The following is a 20048-nucleotide window of genomic DNA, read 5'->3' as shown; positions in this document are numbered from 1 at the left end:
TCCTCCTGCTCCTCCTCCTCCCCCTCCTCCTCTTCCTCCTCCAGGAGCAGAGCTTCTCTTCTCTGGGAGCCAACACCGACACCACGCTGCTGGAGAGCCAGGACGTATTGCTGGACCCGCTGGAGGGAAGGGAGGCACGGGAGAACCAGGACTGAGAGGGGCCGACTGTCAGACCCTGCTGCAGTAGAAGGAGAGGTTTTCTAAAGAGTCTGGTGCTCAGAGACACTTGGATTTTAACTGACTGTGTCTAAATGTTCTGAGTTAGTTTATATGATATTACGTATTATCTTTTTCTTTTGTCATATCAGAGTTCTTTAATACCATGAACAGGTTAATTCACCGGTTATAATCACTTTTCCATTTCTTTTCCCTCAAAAAGGTTTGGGCCAACTGATGTCATGTGACATAATAAAAAAACTACAATAAAACCTGAAACTACTTGTTTCTAAATAAGCATGTGGTTTAACTATGATGGGTTTAACTATAAAAGTCATAATCACAACCGTCCGTTTACACTATTACACAACAACGTCCATAATATCCATCCAATGACTTCCATATCTGTCTAATGATCGGATAATGCTTTTGGATGCTTTTTGTTTTTTGTGAAATGTCAGCAGATGTTTCAGTGTTTCAGCACTGAGGCTGCTGCTGACAGAGAGCATAGCGCCATCCTCGTCCAGACAGTCTGACCTCTGACCTCTCCTGCAGCGGTAACGGAGCTGCTGTCAATCAAACCACTGAGAGGTTTCTCACAAACAGTCCTGAGTCTTTGAGGACGACCCACGACTCTGAAAACAGAGAATGAATAAAGATCAAAATGTTTCCTCCGCAGCAACACGAATGACTCAGCGACACCACTCGGCTGGTTAGAAACCACAGTAATCGTTTCTTTAACTGTCAAAGGTGCAAAAGTGCTTTTATTCTGCTGCCAGATAATCACCATCATTAAATGTGTTTCCTTCACAGCTTCACACTTGCTTCCAGTTAAAACTTCAAACATCTGCCTGAAGTCCTTAACGGAGGTTCAGCTGGCTGGACTGCTGTGAACTTACGCATATATTCAGGAAAGAAGCCTAAAAGTGCCATCTTTATTAAATCTATAGTTATTATAAAAGCGGGCAAACTGGGGCCCTTAAATTGTCTTAATTCAAGTTTGAACTAGAACTTAACTTCTGCATATTTCGAATAAATTGCACATCCTGGTTTAAACACTAGATGTTGAGTAAACTTATTGAAATTATATATGTCTATGTCTATTTCTCAATATTAGACAGATTTACATCTGTTTGCTTTTACATCCTAATCTTTTATTACGGCCCTCAGGCCGTGAACATGAACCCTTATATGTCACTTATCTACAGACATACACATACCATCATCATATAATCTTTAGACTACAGTTACGCTTCTTTAACCGATTGAATAGCTATCGGATATTAAAAAGAAAAAAAGTGTAAATGCATCCAAGAAGCAAACACCTCATCAAGGTTTCTGAACAGTCTTTGTTAGGTAGACTGCACAGGTGATCACACACCTGGAATCTGTCGTGATCATGTAAACAGGAATTTAAACAGCAATCTGTTCCATTTAAATGTCCTGAAAAAGAACCAAGAACCAAAAAAAGACTCACTTACATGAATTTTAACGCATGTAGTTCAGGAAACACAAAGATGGATCGCAAACAAAGAGTTTTAATACCGTATATATATATAAATCATTTTCTTTACAAGCAGAAGTTTAATTAAATGTGTCAAAACTGTGATTTAATTGTGTATTTTTATTTGGTGGCCTAGCGAGCGGTTTAAGATGTTGACCATGAACCACAGTGTTTAATGCATCCAGACTATTGTCCTCAATAATGAAGACCTTATTGGACCTGTTACGACCTCCACAATGATGGAAATACTCCATATGTCTGATTGTTTCCCCACTGAACCTATTTTTAGTGATGTGATTCGGGACATTTGCACATTGGTGAACCTCTCAGCAACATAAACGGGACTCTGCCCTCGTTTGACCAGCTGAGGGGAGGAGGGATGTCAGAAAGGCTCATTCATTAAACAACTAAATGTTTCCACTGACATCATGTCCATTCTGGAAGCACAACGTGTAAAGTCTCTGTGGCACGGCCGTCTCGTTTGATCACTTACTGGCTCAATCTGAAGCAGCTGCTGCCCGTTGGCTGTTGGCCGGCCCGTTGGCCGGCCCGTTGGCTGGCTACCTTCGCCGTACTTCCACCTTTAAGTCGTCGTCACCATAACAATATCTTTGTACAGGAGCCAAGAAGGCTCAGATTTACACATAGTGAGCTCATTGCTCTCGCTGAGAGGCCAGCTGTATGCACATCAGATCATAAATCATCACTGCAGCTGCACCATGTGATGTACTGCTCAGATAAACATTTAATACATATGTTGAGTGAAACATTACTGTAATATGTATATTGAACCCTGTGCAAAGACACATACCAACCAGGAAGAGACTCAGAAAGACTACAAAGAAACACAAAAAGACTACAAAGAGACCAAAACAATTCAAAGTGATGCAAAACAGCTGCAGAGAGACACAGAGACACACAACACTATGAAAAGTGGCAAAACAACCACAAAATGGATAAACAGAGACACAAAATGACTACAAAGAGAGACAAAATGAGACACAAAGCAACCACAAAGAGACACAAACTGACAATGAAAAGATGTAAAACAACCACAAAAAAAACACAAAATTAATCAGCGTTGAAGAATAGTTTCAAACAAATGCACACGGTCACTGTGAAGCCACGTTAACACTATGAACTCTGGAATAAAACTGTGAAGTTAGTACTGTCGTAGAATAACATCCAGCCTCACGTTGTCGTAGAATAACCTCCAGCCTCACGTTGTCGTATAACCTCCAGCCTCACGTTGTCGTAGAATAACCTCCAGCCTCACGTTGCCGTAGAATAACCTCCAGCCTCACGTTGTCGTAGAATAACATCCAGCCTCACGTTGTCGTAGAATAACCTCCAGCCTCACGTTGCCGTAGAATAACCTCCAGCCTCACGTTGTCGTAGAATAACCTCCAGCCTCACGTTGCCGTAGAATAACCTCCAGCCTCACGTTGTCGTAGAATAACCTCCAGCCTCACGTTGTCGTAGAATAACCTCCAGCCTCACGTTGTCGTAGAATAACCTCCAGCCTCACGTTGTCGTAGAATAACCTCCAGCCTCACGTTGTCGTAGAATAACCTCCAGCCTCACGTTGTCGTAGAATAACCTCCAGCCTCACGTTGTCGTAGAATAACATCCAGCCTCACGTTGTCGTAGAATAACCTCCAGCCTCACGTTGTCGTAGAATAACCTCCAGCCTCACATTATCGTATAACCTCCAGCCTCACGTTGTCGTAGAATAACCTCCAGCCTCACGTTGTCGTAGAATAACATCCAGCCTCACGTTGTCGTAGAATAACCTCCAGCCTCACGTTGTCGTAGAATAACCTCCAGCCTCACGTTGTCGTAGAATAACCTCCAGCCTCACGTTGTCGTAGAATAACCTCCAGCCTCACGTTGTCGTATAACCTCCAGCCTCACGTTGTCGTAGAATAACCTCCAGCCTCACGTTGTCGTAGAATAACATCCAGCCTCACGTTGTCGTAGAATAACCTCCAGCCTCACGTTGTCGTAGAATAACCTCCAGCCTCACGTTGTCGTAGAATAACCTCCAGCCTCACGTTGTCGTAGAATAACATCCAGCCTCACGTTGTCGTAGAATAACCTCCAGCCTCACGTTGTCGTAGAATAACCTCCAGCCTCACGTTGTCGTAGAACCTCCAGCCTCACGTTGTCGTAGAATAACCTCCAGCCTCACGTTGTCGTAGAATAACATCCAGCCTCACGTTGTCGTAGAATAACCTCCAGCCTCACGTTGTCGTAGAATAACCTCCAGCCTCACGTTGTCGTAGAATAACCTCCAGCCTCACGTTGTCGTAGAATAACCTCCAGCCTCACGTTGTCGTAGAATAACATCCAGCCTCACGTTGTCGTAGAATAACCTCCAGCCTCACGTTGTCGTAGAATAACCTCCAGCCTCACGTTGTCGTAGAATAACCTCCAGCCTCACGTTGTCGTATAACCTCCAGCCTCACGTTGTCGTAGAATAACCTCCAGCCTCGCGTTGTCGTAGAATAACCTCCAGCCTCACATTATCGTATAACCTCCAGCCTCACGTTGTCGTAGAATAACCTCCAGCCTCACGTTATGAATATTGCCGCTGGGTTTCTCTATTATCCTTCATTGTATCTGGAGAAACAAATACTCTGCTGGAAATCTTTTGTGGTGGAGCTCCACTTCAGTTAATGTCTCCATTACAGCCAACCACAGCCTCTCAAGATCAATTCAACCCACTTTTCTGCAATTGTCACTTCACCTAACACTGCTTTGTGGTAAATCCCAAACGTCTGGGTCTCCCTGCTGCTCAAACCTCTCGAATCAGAGTTGGACACATATCCACAGTACGTACATGCACACTTGGCTGAAGTCCTTGTTATGTGGAGTGAAAGTTTTTTCTCTTTTCTGACCGTTTTATCCAATAAAAGTCACAAAAGCAGCACGAAGCTAGTTAAACAGCACGCAGCCTCACAAATGTCACCCTGAGACCAACGTTTATAAAAAGGCCAACGGGATATTCACACGTCGTCTACTTTAACCCTGATTGTTTCTGAAGGACGTTAATTACATAATGAGCCAAAGTCAGGATTCAGTTTCCTGCTTTCTTTCTTGTCTTTGCCCATAAAAGATCGTAGGTTCAGTACCTGTTTGCCAGGAAAAGACACGGACAAGTTCACCTGCAGGACTCTGCAGCAAGCTACTGTTTTAATTTTAGTGTGACCGGGTCCTCTAGGGTGAGTGGATTCAGGATTTTATTTAGGGTTAAGAGTTAGTTTAGGGGTTCCAGACCGATGCACTGCAGATTTCTTTTATATTTTAAACAGGTCTGGTTTCGTGCTCTTTCCTTCTTTTCCTTTTGGAGAAACAATCAAACAGTCAGAGGTTAATTGGCGGGATTAAGGCTACATCCGCACTAATACGTTTATTAATCAATATCATTGAATTATCTGTTCTTGTGACCTCCCAGAACAGTTTGTTAATATCTAGTTCAACTTGTTAATGAACTGCTGCAAGGAACAAACCCAATACAAATGACACATTTAGGCATCGTTTCCATATATTTAGTGTAGCAGTAGAACATTCCCAAGTTTCTTCCCATTTTTCTGACGTGCCCTGAATGCAGCATATTGGTGCCTTCACCTTGAACCTATTGATCACAAATCACAAAAAACTATGTCACCATGTTTGGTTTTAAGTAACGGTCAGTAATTTGTGTCTTTTGCATTTTGGTGGCACGGTGGTAGAAGTCATTATTATTATTAATAATAATATTTTCAGTAAATCCCACCGAGGCTGCAACCCGTGAGCTTTTCTCTCACAAAGTTCTTTGTACCACATGTAATCACATTGGGCTCCTAGACCACTTGAAGGTAACACCTATGACTCAGTGGGTTGTCACGGGCCTTCTGGGAAATGTAGGAATGAGCTAAATGAAACATGAGACCAGTTGATTGAACATATTTACAAGCACTGAAATACAAACGTGTGTGTGGCTTGTTCATCCGTCTAAACCTGACATGTGTCTCTGTGTCTCTGTGTATATGTGAGTGTTTGGTATCACACAGGTGTTCACACGCTGTTTGAGTCCATATCAACAACCCACATGGTGACAGAGAGAACATGTTTATCCGCCGCGTAAATAACAGCAGAGCAGAATTTATTTCAACGGTGTGAAACACGCTGAACCGATCGGTCGGACCGTGTGATTCCAGGAGAGTCGCAGCAGGTACAGGAAGTGAGAAACAAGTCTGTGAGGACGAGGACGCAGTTTAAACGTGGAACGTTACCAAATCATTTCATATCTTGTAGAAACATCTTGTCCATAATATCGTACGCAGTCATAGCTTATGCATATTTATTTTATGTTCTCTGTAATATTGTGACATTTTATTATTATATAGTTGGAGGCTTCAAATGAGCCCAGTTGTCCTCTTCCTGCTCTGTGATATTATTCATCAAACATTAATTGACAAAAGGCTTGGAGGAATAAATGTCCTTCAGGGTGGACACCTCCGTCAGAGTTTGCCCCGCCTCCAGAGAAAAGTCTTGACGAGTGTCTTCATAGAAACACTATTATTTTAAGAAACCTTTTATTTTTCTAACCCATACAGTACAGGGGAGTAAATGGTTTAATGAATACAGAATGCCTGATATATATTTAAATACTAGATCACCGGGAGCCTGAATATTGTGTTTTCCTTTGTACATTGTACATTAATAAAGATATTTCCACCAGAATCTGGTGCAAAAAAAATGCAGGAAATTAAGTGTTAAACGCTCAAAATGTCTTACTTAATGTGTCCCCCCCCCCCCCCCATGGTGAGATGAACAGGACGCTCTTTCCGACGCCTCATTTTGAACAAGGGAAAAAAACACTCGTGTATTTTTAAGCATAACTCCATAACTTGTGTTATGTCCCATCACGGACACCAGATTTCACCAGCAGGGTGAATCTATTGTCTTTGGTGAGTTTTTGTTTCATGTCGTCACAGCTGCAGATTCATTTTATTTCCAGAAGAAATAAAAAGACAATAGGACAATCTGAACACGGAGACAATAGTCAATGCAACAATGTGCTGCTGTGAGAAGTGACCGGTACTGAAGGCAGTCGGACCTAAAAGGTAACAAGAGGAGAAATGTTCTGCAGAAATATTTCCTAAGCAGATTTTAATATCTGCATGCAACTGCTCTCCAATCAGACGATGTGCGGGAGTCTTTATGAGTCACAGAGCAGCACGGACTCGCTTCCAGGTGCGTCCTCCGTGAGCTCCATAAACAGAAACAAATAGAGCGCAGAAATACCTGAGCTCAAGGAGTTCTGAGTAAATATTGTTCTTAAAGATAAAGAGCTTCTTTGGATTTCTGCTGACGTGCAGGTCCACTGCTGATTGGGAGAATCATATTATTTTGGTTGAACCTGATTACGACCCACTTTCTCCTAAAGTGCGTGTCTTTCACCGTCGTGTTTGCATGTGTTTGTCTCTTGTATTTGGATTAAAAGTGTTGCGTACTATGTTGTGCAACCCAAAAGGTTTTCCAGCTCAGCTTGCAGATCGAACGTGTGATTGTGAAACCGGGCAGAAAACAAGCTTTGAACACATGGAGCTCGTCTCCTTAATGAAAGGACACAAGTGAGGAAATGACTGAATGTCTGATAATCAACTTGTGCTTTTTTAAATCCCTGACGGCAGAATACACGATGTACATTATGTCCTTTAATGGCATTAGTAATGCATGCTCTTGTATATGTCGTCTTCATGTGCTTGTTAGCTGCTTTAAACCTTATTTTGTAGATTTTATATTCTCCTTTTTCAACAGTTTCTAGAAAGCCTCTTTTGGACACTTATTTAAATCCTAAAGTTCTGCTGTTTAGATTTCTGTAAAACATGGACAGTGATCCAGATTACAAGGAGCAATATATTTAAAATTACATTTTAAAAAGTCTTAAATCTCCTGCAACACAATTTACATATTTTCTGAAGAAAGTTCTTGGGTTTCAGGAGATTTAAAACATAAAGGTTTCATTTTTAAACGTAAAGTTTAGCTGCAAACGAACATTGTGATTTTGTCGTCTTCTTTGTGAGTTCTCAACCTTTCCTGCTCACGTTGTTACTCAGCAGGTTTCACTTCGACACTTTTGTACGTATTTTATTCAGAAACATGGACTCATCCAAATTGGAAGAATAGCAACATATTTTTAATTGAATTAAAAACATAACAAAAAAAAGTCTTCTCCTTAATGAGCCACTTATTTAGTTGAAGGCCTTTTATTAATTCATCATGAGTGAATAGTAAGAATAGACGATGACGTCTTCCAGTTGCTTTAGACAAAATAGTCATTTGTGGTCAAATAAAGCAACGCCATGGCAGGTCCGCCATGCAGCTGGAGTATCGGGGGTTTCGAGGTGTTTAAAAAGAAAAGAGGCTCATTAATCACCTCAATAGCTCCTCTGAAAGTGTGCACTGACACACAAAGAGGAGAGAGGTGTTGATCGGGCAGCGAAAGTGAAAACAGAGCCGCAGACACGATATAAATCACATGGTTTGTGTTCAGTGAGGCTGGAAACAATAACTGATAATGGATTCAACCAAAAAGACCAGAGATGTCTTTGAAATCCACATGTTTTTAAATTAGCGGTAAGGTTTACCAACTTTATTTAATGAACTTAAAAACCTTCCGGTTACAAATTACTGCTTTTTCTTCTTCTGTTGACCGCAAAACAAAAATGCTCCAAACGGATGAAACTGAAACGCTCGTTTCACTTCGTGGCTTCAGGGTGAGATCACCAAATCTGGACTGGAACCAAAAACCTCAGCAGAGAGTGATGCAGCGCCGCCTCCACACGACATGTCAGACCTGCACCGCACCGGTAAACATGTGCTGGAGGTTTGTCCTAAACTGGCCTCCGACCACCGAGGCCCACCTGTCAACACACGAACACGTGACTTGTACAACACCACGGTTTTATGGTCTGTGAATCTGGGAACCAGCTCCACTAACATGACTCTGCTTCTCACTGTTTGAACTCGTGAGCCTTCAATACTAGAATGACCAGAGATGTAAGGCATGCCTCATGCACTCATTAAACATCTACATAAAGCTTTGGCTAAAGTCTAATTAAGGAATTTCTTTTACCTTTAACTCCGGGGGATGTTTTAGGGCGGGGCTTACAGTGATTGACAGGTCTCTACCAGAGACTATACGCCGTCTCTACGTCACTCCTCCTCAGTCCAGATATGGTCACTTCCTGTTCACTGGTTAGGAAAAAAAACCAACATGGCGACGACAAAATCGCTAATTTGAAAATCCCAAATATTGCTTAATGCAGGATTTCTCACCAAACATTCAGCTTTTAATATCTTTAGTTCTTTGACTCTCGGTCTCAATTTGAAGATGACACGTTTGAAAGAGTAAACTACTTCTTCTTTTAATTGAGAAAGTAATAATTATTAATTGATAATTGAAACATTATTAGTTGGTAGTGTTAGTTAGTATCAATAACTTGAGTTTTGATGAAGATGAAAAGAGGATCACTGAAGTCATCAGGGTTCATCCTCTGAGGATCATGAATGTCTGTATTTGTATTCAAGTCTAACCATTTAATAGTTTTAGAGTTTATTAATCAATATCACCATCCCCAGACGATAAAAACAAACATGAATCGTTCATTTAAAGTCACCGTGAATAACTTTCTGGTTGTACATTTATATTAGTATTGACCTTTTATGCTGAGTGGACAGTTTTTCATGGTTTGTTTTCCTCTCAGTGAATCCGTCATGATGCAATAACAAACATGCATGTGAAGCTGACTTGGTTCTGCTAGCTTCTCTTTGTGGAAAGTAGACGGAAAACATTTGACTTAAAGAAAATCACTTTAACCACATTTTATTGGGAAATTAAACCCGGAGTATTTACCTGCAGTTTGTCACGTCCATTTACAGTCTGGGTGTTGTGATCAGGCTGCAATGTGAGGCGTCTGTCAGCCTCAGATTATGGACGAAACACACGGCCATCAAATGCTCCCTATTTGTTTAATATCAACGTTTATAAGAGCTGCTGTGGTAATCCTATGATCAATCTCATTAAACACAACTGCAGGAAGAGAATCCAGCTGTTTTCCTCGAATACCCTGAAACCTGGAACAAGGTTTCAGGATGCTTTAGGGCGTGGCTACACAGTGATTGACAGGTCTCTACCAGAGACGTATACGTCTTCGTCACTCCTCCTCAGTCCAGATATGGTCACTTCCTGTTCACTGTTGCAAATAAAACAAAATGGCGACGACCATATTCCAAGATATCGAAGGCGAAATCGCCGAACTCGAGGCTTCAAAACATCAGTCCACAAACCAACGAGTGACGTCACGATGACGACGTCCACTTCTTATAAGCAGTCTGTGGTCAGGAGTAGCATTAGCTGCTAACGCTAGCGTTACTCGTCCTTGTTCTCTGCTCCTGTCTGCAACTTTAATAACTCTTTAAACGTGAATGGCGATGTTTCTGTTTCCAACATCAAAATGTATGATGGAGATGTAATGCAACGGTTTCAGAATAAAAGCACAGGAAACAACTCAGTTAGGTTCAGGCAACACAACTCTTTGGTTAGGTTGAGGAAAAGATCATGAAAGTTACTGAAGTACGAAAGTCACGTGACAAATGCATCAACTGTGACTTGTTGGGTTTTTGCACTCTTTATCAAAGATACGTCTATCAGGTAAAAATGATCGATAAGTCGATAAAGAGATTATTGTGATGGGGCCTCATCATATGTTTGCAATGTTAAATGTTAAAATGCAAAATAACTAGTGTTAGATGTGGTATAACAAAGCATAAAATGGAGATATTAATGTACAAGTACCTCAAAATTGTACGTAAGCGAAGCACTTTAGCAAAAGTACTTTCCAGTGGTTACCATAAACAATAATCTTTAAAGAACAGCCAACATGCAACCGTGAAAACAAATGAAACATATGAACTGGAGACATGTTTATAGACGTCGTGAGATTTGTACGGTTTGTTCTCGATGACGACCGTCAGCGTTGTTTCACACACACATTCAGCTCAACGTCTTCTCAGCCAATTACAATCCTCGGTCATCGTTTACGGTGTCGTGTACAAACGTCAACACTCAAACAGTATTTGAAGCAGACGGCTGTGCCTTGTTATCAGATTTGGAGCTCGTGGTTTTGCTGGAAAGTAAATCTCAATATTGAGCTAATCTCTCTAATCTTTCTCTCTTTATTTCCTCTGGAGATCGTCTGACTTCTCTGCAGCTGCCGGCTCGACTCATTGAGCGTAAAGTTCATTAAAGATTATCGGTTGTCGAAGTCGTCAGGAGACATTTCCTTTGGGCCTCGGGCGGTTTTATTACGCTGATGAATTAACTTTCAGCAGATTTAACTCCCAAATAAATAACACAAGATACACGCATGTGTGGAAAACTACTTCATCCTCCCTGCAGAGCTCCAACTGGTGATAACGTTGAAAGAATCATGTGGATTTATTGGAAAGATCGCTGAAATGCTCATCAACTCAGGTTTGTTTTACATAAACTCAACTTTATTTCATTAAAGCAACAACTTTGATCTGACACCAAACTTTCTTCTGATTTCCATCTTTTTTTTCCTTCTTTTTTACATAAACTTCATCTTTTGTGACATGAAGTGTGAATTGAGAAGCGGATTGTTCCAGCTGTTCACACTCCATTACAGATGTTTGCCGCCAGATGATGAGGTTGTGTTTGCGTCTTGTCCGTACGAAGTGTTTGTGATGCTGACGAGCAGCGGATCAGAGAGGAAGAGGAGGTCAGGTGATGAAGATCAATCAAGCTCTCACTTTTAATACTGTCACAGAAATAATACAGAGGATGCATTTAAAGACGTAACGTCCCAAAAGAATAAGAAGAAAAGAGAAAACAGTCAGTCCTCGTGGCTCAGTGATGACTCTGTGTACAAATACTTCATATATACAGTTCATTTAGTTTAACATTTAAATGGTCATACCAGTACATTAATGTGGCATTATTATTGTTTATCAGTTATGTTCCCTTGTTCTGTTTCTAAATTATTCATTTAGTCCAACTATTTATTTTAGCAGTGAATGCATCGTTAAGTCTATAATAATGTTCGATAAATAGTAAAAGAATAATATAATAACATAATATAATAACATGAACAAAGCAAAGCTCTACATTTTTGAGCTGGCTTGATGAACGATTCAAACTTAATCAACTTGTAAATGAATTCTTTCACCACTAAAGACTTTTAAATTGTTTCTGTGCTTTTAATACAATTTTTCTTCCTGATGAGTTTTCATGACACTGATGACATCGCCCACTGAACGCCGAGTCAGCAGCAGCGTGTCTGAGAGCTCAGACAGCGATCCACAGACCTCAGCTCAGCCTGAAGTTTGAGGTAACTCAGGAGGCAAAGCTGCAAACACTGACCGCGATGACAACATCTCACAACAAGTGTCCAAGAAGAAACCCTCGCTGGCTGAATGGTGGCTCACTGTGAATCACAGCGTCTGTTACAGGAACGTCAGAAGGAAGTCAGTGCAATGCAGTGCCGTAGAAAGTACAACATTTACCTCTGAATTATAGAGCAGAAAGTGAAAATACTAAAGTACAAGTACCTCAAAACTATACTCTGGTAAAGTAAAAAGTACAATATTGTTATCATATTTCATATCTTGTAAAAACATCTTGTCAATAACATTTGACGTAGTCATATCTGATGCAGATTCATCTGATGTTCTCTGTAATATTGTGATATTTTAATATTATCGATGGAGGCGTCAAATGAGCCAGTTGGCTTTCTGCCTCTTCCTGCATTTTATTTTTTAAATTGTGCAAATAAATAAACATCTAAACATCAGCACATATCATCACCCGACCCAAGATTAGTATATATAATAAACAAATAAATATACCCTATTTATGTTTAAATAGTCTATTTAAATAATAGTAGTTGTTGATTGTAAATCTCAGCGGGTGAAGCCAAAGGTGTACTGTCATCGATGCACTCTACTGGTGTAAACTGGTTCCTCGTGAATCAGCCAATGACATCATCTCTGCCTCGGTGAAATACCGTCGCACTGATCCGTGCCGTCCCGTTGTCTCCATCCCGTATCGTCGGCACTCGGTGAGTCTGACAGCGTTAATCCCACCGAGACAAACTCCTTCCATAAATATTGTCTTCGTGGACCGGAGTGGTCCTGGTGTGTTCTGGGTCTGAGCAGTGGGCGGCTGGTGGGACACCTCAAACCGAGCAAAACCGGCACCGTCTGCCAGACTTTCCATGAGGTCATCTCTGGCCGGCATTAAGCGCTCTTTGAGTTTATAGTCCTGCTAAGAGCCTCAAACGCTGAGCTGGAAGATGAGTTTTTATTGCACTTAACAGCGACGTATGAACACTGGCCTGCTCTCAGACCCCCCCCCCCCCCCCCAACACAGACGAATCTGGACTGACTGTGTAAAAATGTTCCGGATCATTTGGGTTCCTTCTGTGCAGCTGAGAACAGAAAGTGTTTGTTCTCCATCAATCAAAAGAGTTCCTCGTTTGACGAATGAGGCGTCACTGTGAGAAGGAGGCGGAGCTCCGACCTGCAGCTTCCAAACACTTCTGTCCATCACAGATGATTCTTATCAACTCTGCAGAACTTTAGCTTGTAGTCTAAGTCCAGACACAGTGAGACACTAGTTGGTCTCTAAGTTTCTCAGCTGTGAACCTTTGCTGCTTTTCTTTCTCTTGTGTGACTGAACGCTGTCAGTCTACTGGTATTATTTTGGGGTTCTGGCCTGTTCAGACAAACAAAAACAGGTTTGAAGAAGTTGCCTCAGGCTTGAGGAAGCTGTGATGGACATTTTATAGAGGAAACAATGTGTTGACAAAATACTCTGATGGTTAATAAATGTTATCAGAGTGAACCAGCTGTGGCTCGGTGGGTTTTCTATATATTTAATATCCTTTGAGCTCTTTGCAGGCACCTCTTGTCACCAATATACAGAAGTATCAGTGGCCGGACCAGCAGACTTCACAACAGCTTCTTTACCAGGCTGAGACTCCTTCATTCACCCTCCACCCTCCACCATATCATATAGGTTTCCCTTTTCGTTTGTTCTTCTCTTATAGCAAAGTTGGACTAAAACTGCATTTTGTTGCGTAATCCTGAGTTGTCCAATGACAGTGAATGAGAGCGTGACCCTTTAGCAAATGAGTCTGTAAAGAGGGCGTTGCTGCTGACGCGTCCAGATTTCGTCCTGATGGCAGATGGTGAAAAATAACTTTTAAATGTTTATCGGAGCAAAGTTAAGAGGAAAGGATCCACTTGAAACCAGCAACAACAGCCTTCATAGGAATGTGGTGTTCATTGGTAGAGTCGTGACACTACTGGTGTAAGATAAAGGCTACCAGTGACCTCTGACTCCCAGGGTATCGAGTGTCCTCTCCTCAGGTCCTTCTTCTGTCTTGAATCACGTTTCCACTCAGATCAGAGGAATGCGTGCGGTTTTAACTTTATTCATAATTACCTGCAGTCGCCAGCAGATGCAGAGAAAAAAGAGCTGAAAACATTTCATCATGCTCAGATATGTTTTGAGCTTCTCCACCATCAACGATCGTCTCTCGCTCTGTTTTTCTTTTTGCGAGGTCAACTTCAAAGCTGCTGATAAGCTCTCCGCTGGAGGAAGGAACGAGGCTGTTCCGCCTTCTTCATCCCGTTCCAGTTAGACCTCCGGAGGTCTCTGATTAGAAACACCACAGACTACGCTTTGACCCGCTCTGTGTTTGTTAACTCAAGGAGAGAGGAGAAAGCTCCGGTTCAGTCTTCAGCAAACTATCAGAAACTCTGTCAGGCCTTCACATTATTAACGTAGGCTGCAAATTATTGATTAACCTGCAGATTCATTTCTCAAATAATCTCTGTCTATCAAATGGTCCTAAAAGCTTCACAAAGTGATGTCTTTAAATTCTTTATTTTATGTGAAGAAAAGTCCAAAAACCGAATAAGTATTGGATTGACTGTCGTCTATGTAAACGGCACAAATTCTCATATTTAAGAAGCTAGAACCTGCTCATTTATGACTGAATTTTTCTCAATAAATGACTTAAACGGTTCGACTATTGAAATAGTTGTGTCAGTTCATCAGTGTGACTAATTGACCAATCGTACACGCTCCAGTAGAATAAGTTTAGAGTCTTAAATAAAGTTGTTTTAAATCAGCTTAGTTATCTTTGTGGCAAATATCTCTTCAAACTTTCTCTTATTTATATCTTCTTAGATGTGTTGAAGGCTTATTAACCTCAATAGATTTGAATAAACACTGAACCAGAGAGCCATTCAGGACTGAGTGAAGTTGAGGTTTTGCCTTTAATTTGCAGCATCATTCTGTATCGATCGACTAATCGATCAGTCGTTGCAGCTTCATATTAAAGCATCATTCAGCAACGACCTCATGTTCTTACACGCTGGATATTTTCCTTCAACAGTTAATCTGAAGTATTTTGAAGTCAGTAAAATAACTCTACTTGTATTTGATAAACTCACGTTGTGACGTTGAGGCCGGCTGGTGTTTTATGATCTCTGCTCTCTGATCATCTGGGATCGTTGCCTTGTGACTGGTAGCTACAGACGGATGGAGATGAACTCATCTCAACGCTGATGATGAGGTGTTTCCATGGTGGCGATCCGATGTTTACGGCTCACGCATGATGACTGCGTCTCACTTGTGTGCTCGGCTATTCAGCCTCGTGTTGGTGGCGATGATTCAGGGGGGAAATATCTGGAGAGAAAATAGCAGCGAGCGAGTCGATCCTCAGCCGAGTTCAGGGTCGTAAAAAAGAAAGAAGTGAGCGTTCAACGAGGCAGAGGAGAACACTTTTAAGACACTTTCCAATTTACTGACTGCCCTATTCATGTCTGTCTTTAGTTTCCACCCCAGGAAGGTGTTTCCCTCAGAGACACAACACGGTGCAGACAGCGGCACGCTCTCAATGCTGAACTTTCACGTCATCGTGGTTCGTCTTCGCCTGTAAACTTTCATTTGATCACTAATCTAAAAGTCGAGGAACTGCTCAAAGCCCACTGTAGTCTTCCCCCAGTCGATGTGACCCCATATACTCGCCCAGGTGCCCTTTGACTTATTATTCATGCACAAATCAGAATCAGGTTATTGCAAAGTAGGTTTTCAAACTCATGGGTTCAGGGATCTTTTATTGGCACTCTGCAATACAGAAGTCCATCTATGCTGCATATCTTACAACAACAACAGTAGTGCATTCCTGTGGTCCATATTCTGAAGTAGCATCCGGAGGAATGTAAACAGCAGCAACTAAAGCACTGGTGGAAAGTTGCAAAAGAAGTCATCGTATAGTGTGTAAAAACGTTTTATCGTATAGTATGTGGTAAAGGGTCATTAAAGATTGGTGGTATGGGGGAGACTGTTGTCAGTGGTGCACACCGTCCTTTGATCAGATGGTTCAATCCTCGTCCATGTCGATGTGTCTTTGGAGAAGACACTTGACCCCAAATCACTCCCGTAAACGCTCCACGCTGTGTGAACGTTAGATGGTCCTGATGCGCAGGTGGCAACTTTCATGGTAAATTAATTTAGCAATTAACATAATTTACTAAATGAACATGGATGCGAGCTCTGGCTCCCTGTAAGAGCCCGCATCCAGTGTAAGACTCTGGTGCTAGCCTACAGGGCAGTGAAGGGAACAGCTCCTTCCTATCTCCAGGCCATGGTCAAGCCCTACCCCCCCGCCCGACCTCTTCGCTCTGCTGCCTCGGGGTGATCGGTTCCCCCGTCGCTCAGAGGTCCCCGCGGCCGATCGACCCGGTCGCGGCTGTTTCCTGTCCTGGCCCCACAGCGGTGGAATGAACTCCCCACTGACGTCAGAGTCGCTGCTCATCTTTCATCAGGCTGAAGACTCACCTCTTCAAGAAGGCCTACCTGAGCCTTCCACTTAGCACTTACTTAGCATCTATTGTATTCATACTAGCTTATTGCACTTATTGTATTCATATTAGTTTGTGGCACTTATTGCATTCGTTTGTTTCTGCACTGTACGTTGGCTCTGGTTTATGTTCTTAGATGCTTGTTTGAAGAAAGGAGTGACTAGTTGTTCTCTCGAAAACCGATGTTGAATACACTTATTGTAAGTCGCTTTGGATAAAAGCGTCTGCTAAATGACTAATGTAGTGAACATCATGCTGTATTGAAGAAGACTTGAAACTAGAGATTGAGACCATAAACTCATGTTTACAATGTTTACTGAGGTAATAAATCAAGAGAGAAGTAGAGTCATTTTCTCATAGACTTCTATACAACCAGAGGAGTCGCCCATATGTAGTGAAGTAAACAGAACAATCTTCTCCCTGTAGTTGAGTTAAAAGTATTAAATTGTACTTGAGTAACGTTACGTTAGTGACGTTGCTCCACTGATGAATAACGGGAGCGAGCGGTGGAACGAGTCGCCTCCTCACAGAAAGACACACAAGAGTTCACATTTTCAGTAGTTTTATTGAAAAATGCCTCTTCTGTTTTCAGAAATAAATAAGAAAATAAGGCCGTGGAATTCACAATCTGCAGTTCAAACATGAAGCAGCAACACCACTTCCATAGTCACGCAGGTTTATCTGACTGCATTCGATACTGAGAGAATGACAACAACTATATTCTGGTTAAAACAAGAATGAAATGTAACAAAAAACAACAAAAGAACATCTACTAAATATACACCACAGACATGCAATTCCACCTTTGTTTGTTAAAATGAGCTGTGACGGAATAAAGGAAAAACAGATAAATATGAAGTCTAGAGATACAAGATGAAAGCTGAGTTTAATGAACCTGAACCTGCTTTCTTTAGCTTCGTTACAGCAAACTGGATGCAAATATGTTACAAGCAGAAGAAACAGACGAGTGGAAAAGGAAAGATCTCAGGTTTCTCTTCTTGCTGTTTCGTGGATTCTTAACATTTCTCCATTCAAACCTTTCAACCTGCTACAAAAACATGAACATTCACATACGTTTCAAGACATTTAAGGTGTTTTCCAATAAGAAGTCGAGGTGTCAAACCCCCTTTTATATCTTTATGTGTTTATAATGTGCAGGAATCCAAGATGTTGGTCTTATGACGTTAGCCTGCTGGATGGCTGTCTGGACAGCGACCTCTTTCGACGCTGGTTTTGCGACAGCTCGTCCTCCTCGGGGTCTGGGACCACTCGGCCTGCTCGGAGATATCGTTTGGGCCAATTGAGCACAGGTTTCTCACTTTCTCTTTAACATGCACACAAACAACCCCACCAGGCTGAGGAGCTGTTTAGAAGTGGCTTAAAGTCTAAAGCACCGATATGGATGGAGAGCAGAGAGAAGGGGGCGTGGCCATCCACATATTTACTCGCTAACAAAAAAAAGCTGCATTTTAAAAATTTGTTCCAAAACCAATTCTCTGTTTTTTCTGATCATACAAACAATGAATTGTACGTTGCAGCTTTATTACGTTTAAAGATGAGTTTGTATCTTCTGAGTGATTCCTCGGTAAATGTTCTGATTGGTCGTCATGGGTTTGTGGGTTTGGTTTAGAACTGATCCAGCTGTTGATCTCTCCTCTCTCTCTCTCTCTTTCTTTTATTAGCAGCGTAGGAAGCATCCAGGTAACAATGTTCTCCGTGTTTGTTCTCTGTCTAAAGGATCCACATTACGTCACACTTTAGCTCCGCAGCGCTTCAGAGTAAAACTAGTCTGGTTAATGTCTCCTCTGCTGTTCCCCAGAGATTAAACACACATTAGGACCTTCAACATGTACACGTTAACGGGCTACACCTCTTATTCTAACGTGTGGGATACTTCATATTTCAGATGTTATGCTCGTAAAAATTCAAATCAGGTTTTTGGCTTCTCAGCCACATAAGAGATCTTTGAGTTTTAGTTATTTATGACTGAAGACGTTAGCAGATCACATGATGCCATGTGCACGGAGCAGTTATTGGTGCAACAGGCTGCAGGTTATTATGATTATAAATTCATAATATTTCACAATATATCCGGATACTTTTTCTTTTATTATTGATGCTTAAAGAACTTTAGAAAGCTAAATACGGAGAGCATCTAAACTGGGACGTTTGGCCGAGATACCGCCAATCAACTAATCAACTGCCAGCTTTTTGGGCGGGGCCTCAGGTTGGACACGCCCCCTACTCTTAACATCTCAGTGCTGTTTCCTTTCTGTTGATGATGAACTCATTCATTCACAAAGTAAAACATTTCTAAGTTCAAAGACACTTCTTTGGGATTGCGTTGTTAGTGTTTTATATAACTTACAGACACAGTAAAGATGGTTTTGGGGATAAAAAACATCAAATAAAAGAAATATAAAAGGTGTCAGATCTAAACGTTGGGGGGTCACATGTGCAGAAGTGATTCAGAGGCCCTGAGCAGTTTAAAACACACGGGTAATAATAAATCAGTAACAATAAGAGAGGCGTTTTCTTTGGTGTTGGCATTCAGCAAGCAGCAGGTTGTTGGTTTGCGAGGCTCAAGCTTTAAAACTGCAGATGTTAAGAACTAAATGTAGTGATTCAAACATCATTTACAAGGAAAGAATTAGTTTATTTACACTGAAGAGAAATGCTGTTAACAGAGTTACTGCTGCTGCTTCTCTGCTACAGATCCACCTTTGTTAGTATCTTGTTGTTGTTGTTGGGTGCATGCTCCTCCACCGAACACAACGGTTCTGTGTTTTGGTCTTTGGCGTCAAGCTGCAAACAGGCCACTGGACGGGTCGGCGCTTTGTGAGTCGCTGTTAGTTTCCCTCTTTGTTGTTGTTGTTGTTGTTGACTTGTGTGTGTTTTTGTTAAAGGTTTTTCCTTCGGCTGGTTATCCGTGTTTAAAACAGCTGGAGAGCGTGTGAGCGATGTGTTGTGTGTTTGTTCAGGCGGTCAGTGAAAGCAGCACATAGAAAGTCTACTGTGAACCTGGAACAGGCCGAGAGAGGATGAAGGAGTCAGTCAGGACCGAGCGGAGGAGACAGAGAATTCAAACACGTCTGAGGTTGTAAAACGATTAGTCACTTCCTTCTAACGCATGCATTGAGCCTCAAGAAGAAGAAGCAGCAGTCCCACTCTGGGAGATCCTTGTTTTCTGTCTCAGAGCCCCGACACACACAGAGGAATGTGGGGAAACATTCAGCTCTCGGATTTAAATCTGAGACGCGTTCACTGACGGCTGATATGGAGACGAAAAACAACCAGCTACATCGAGGGTTGACTTATATCCAGTATTTTACACTGGACTTCTTCTGTTTGTCTCAGATGGAGTAACTGAGGAGAAACTAGAGCACGCTGGGTCTAACAATGACCCGACATAAACAAGTCTGTTCTAGTGAGAGTATCT

The sequence above is a fragment of the Anarhichas minor genome, unplaced genomic scaffold, assembly GCF_050575085.1.
Source record: "Anarhichas minor isolate MPS153535 unplaced genomic scaffold, ASM5057508v1 ptg000136l, whole genome shotgun sequence".
Lineage (NCBI taxonomy): Eukaryota > Metazoa > Chordata > Actinopteri > Perciformes > Anarhichadidae > Anarhichas > Anarhichas minor.
Note: the sequence above shows the minus strand (reverse complement) of the source record.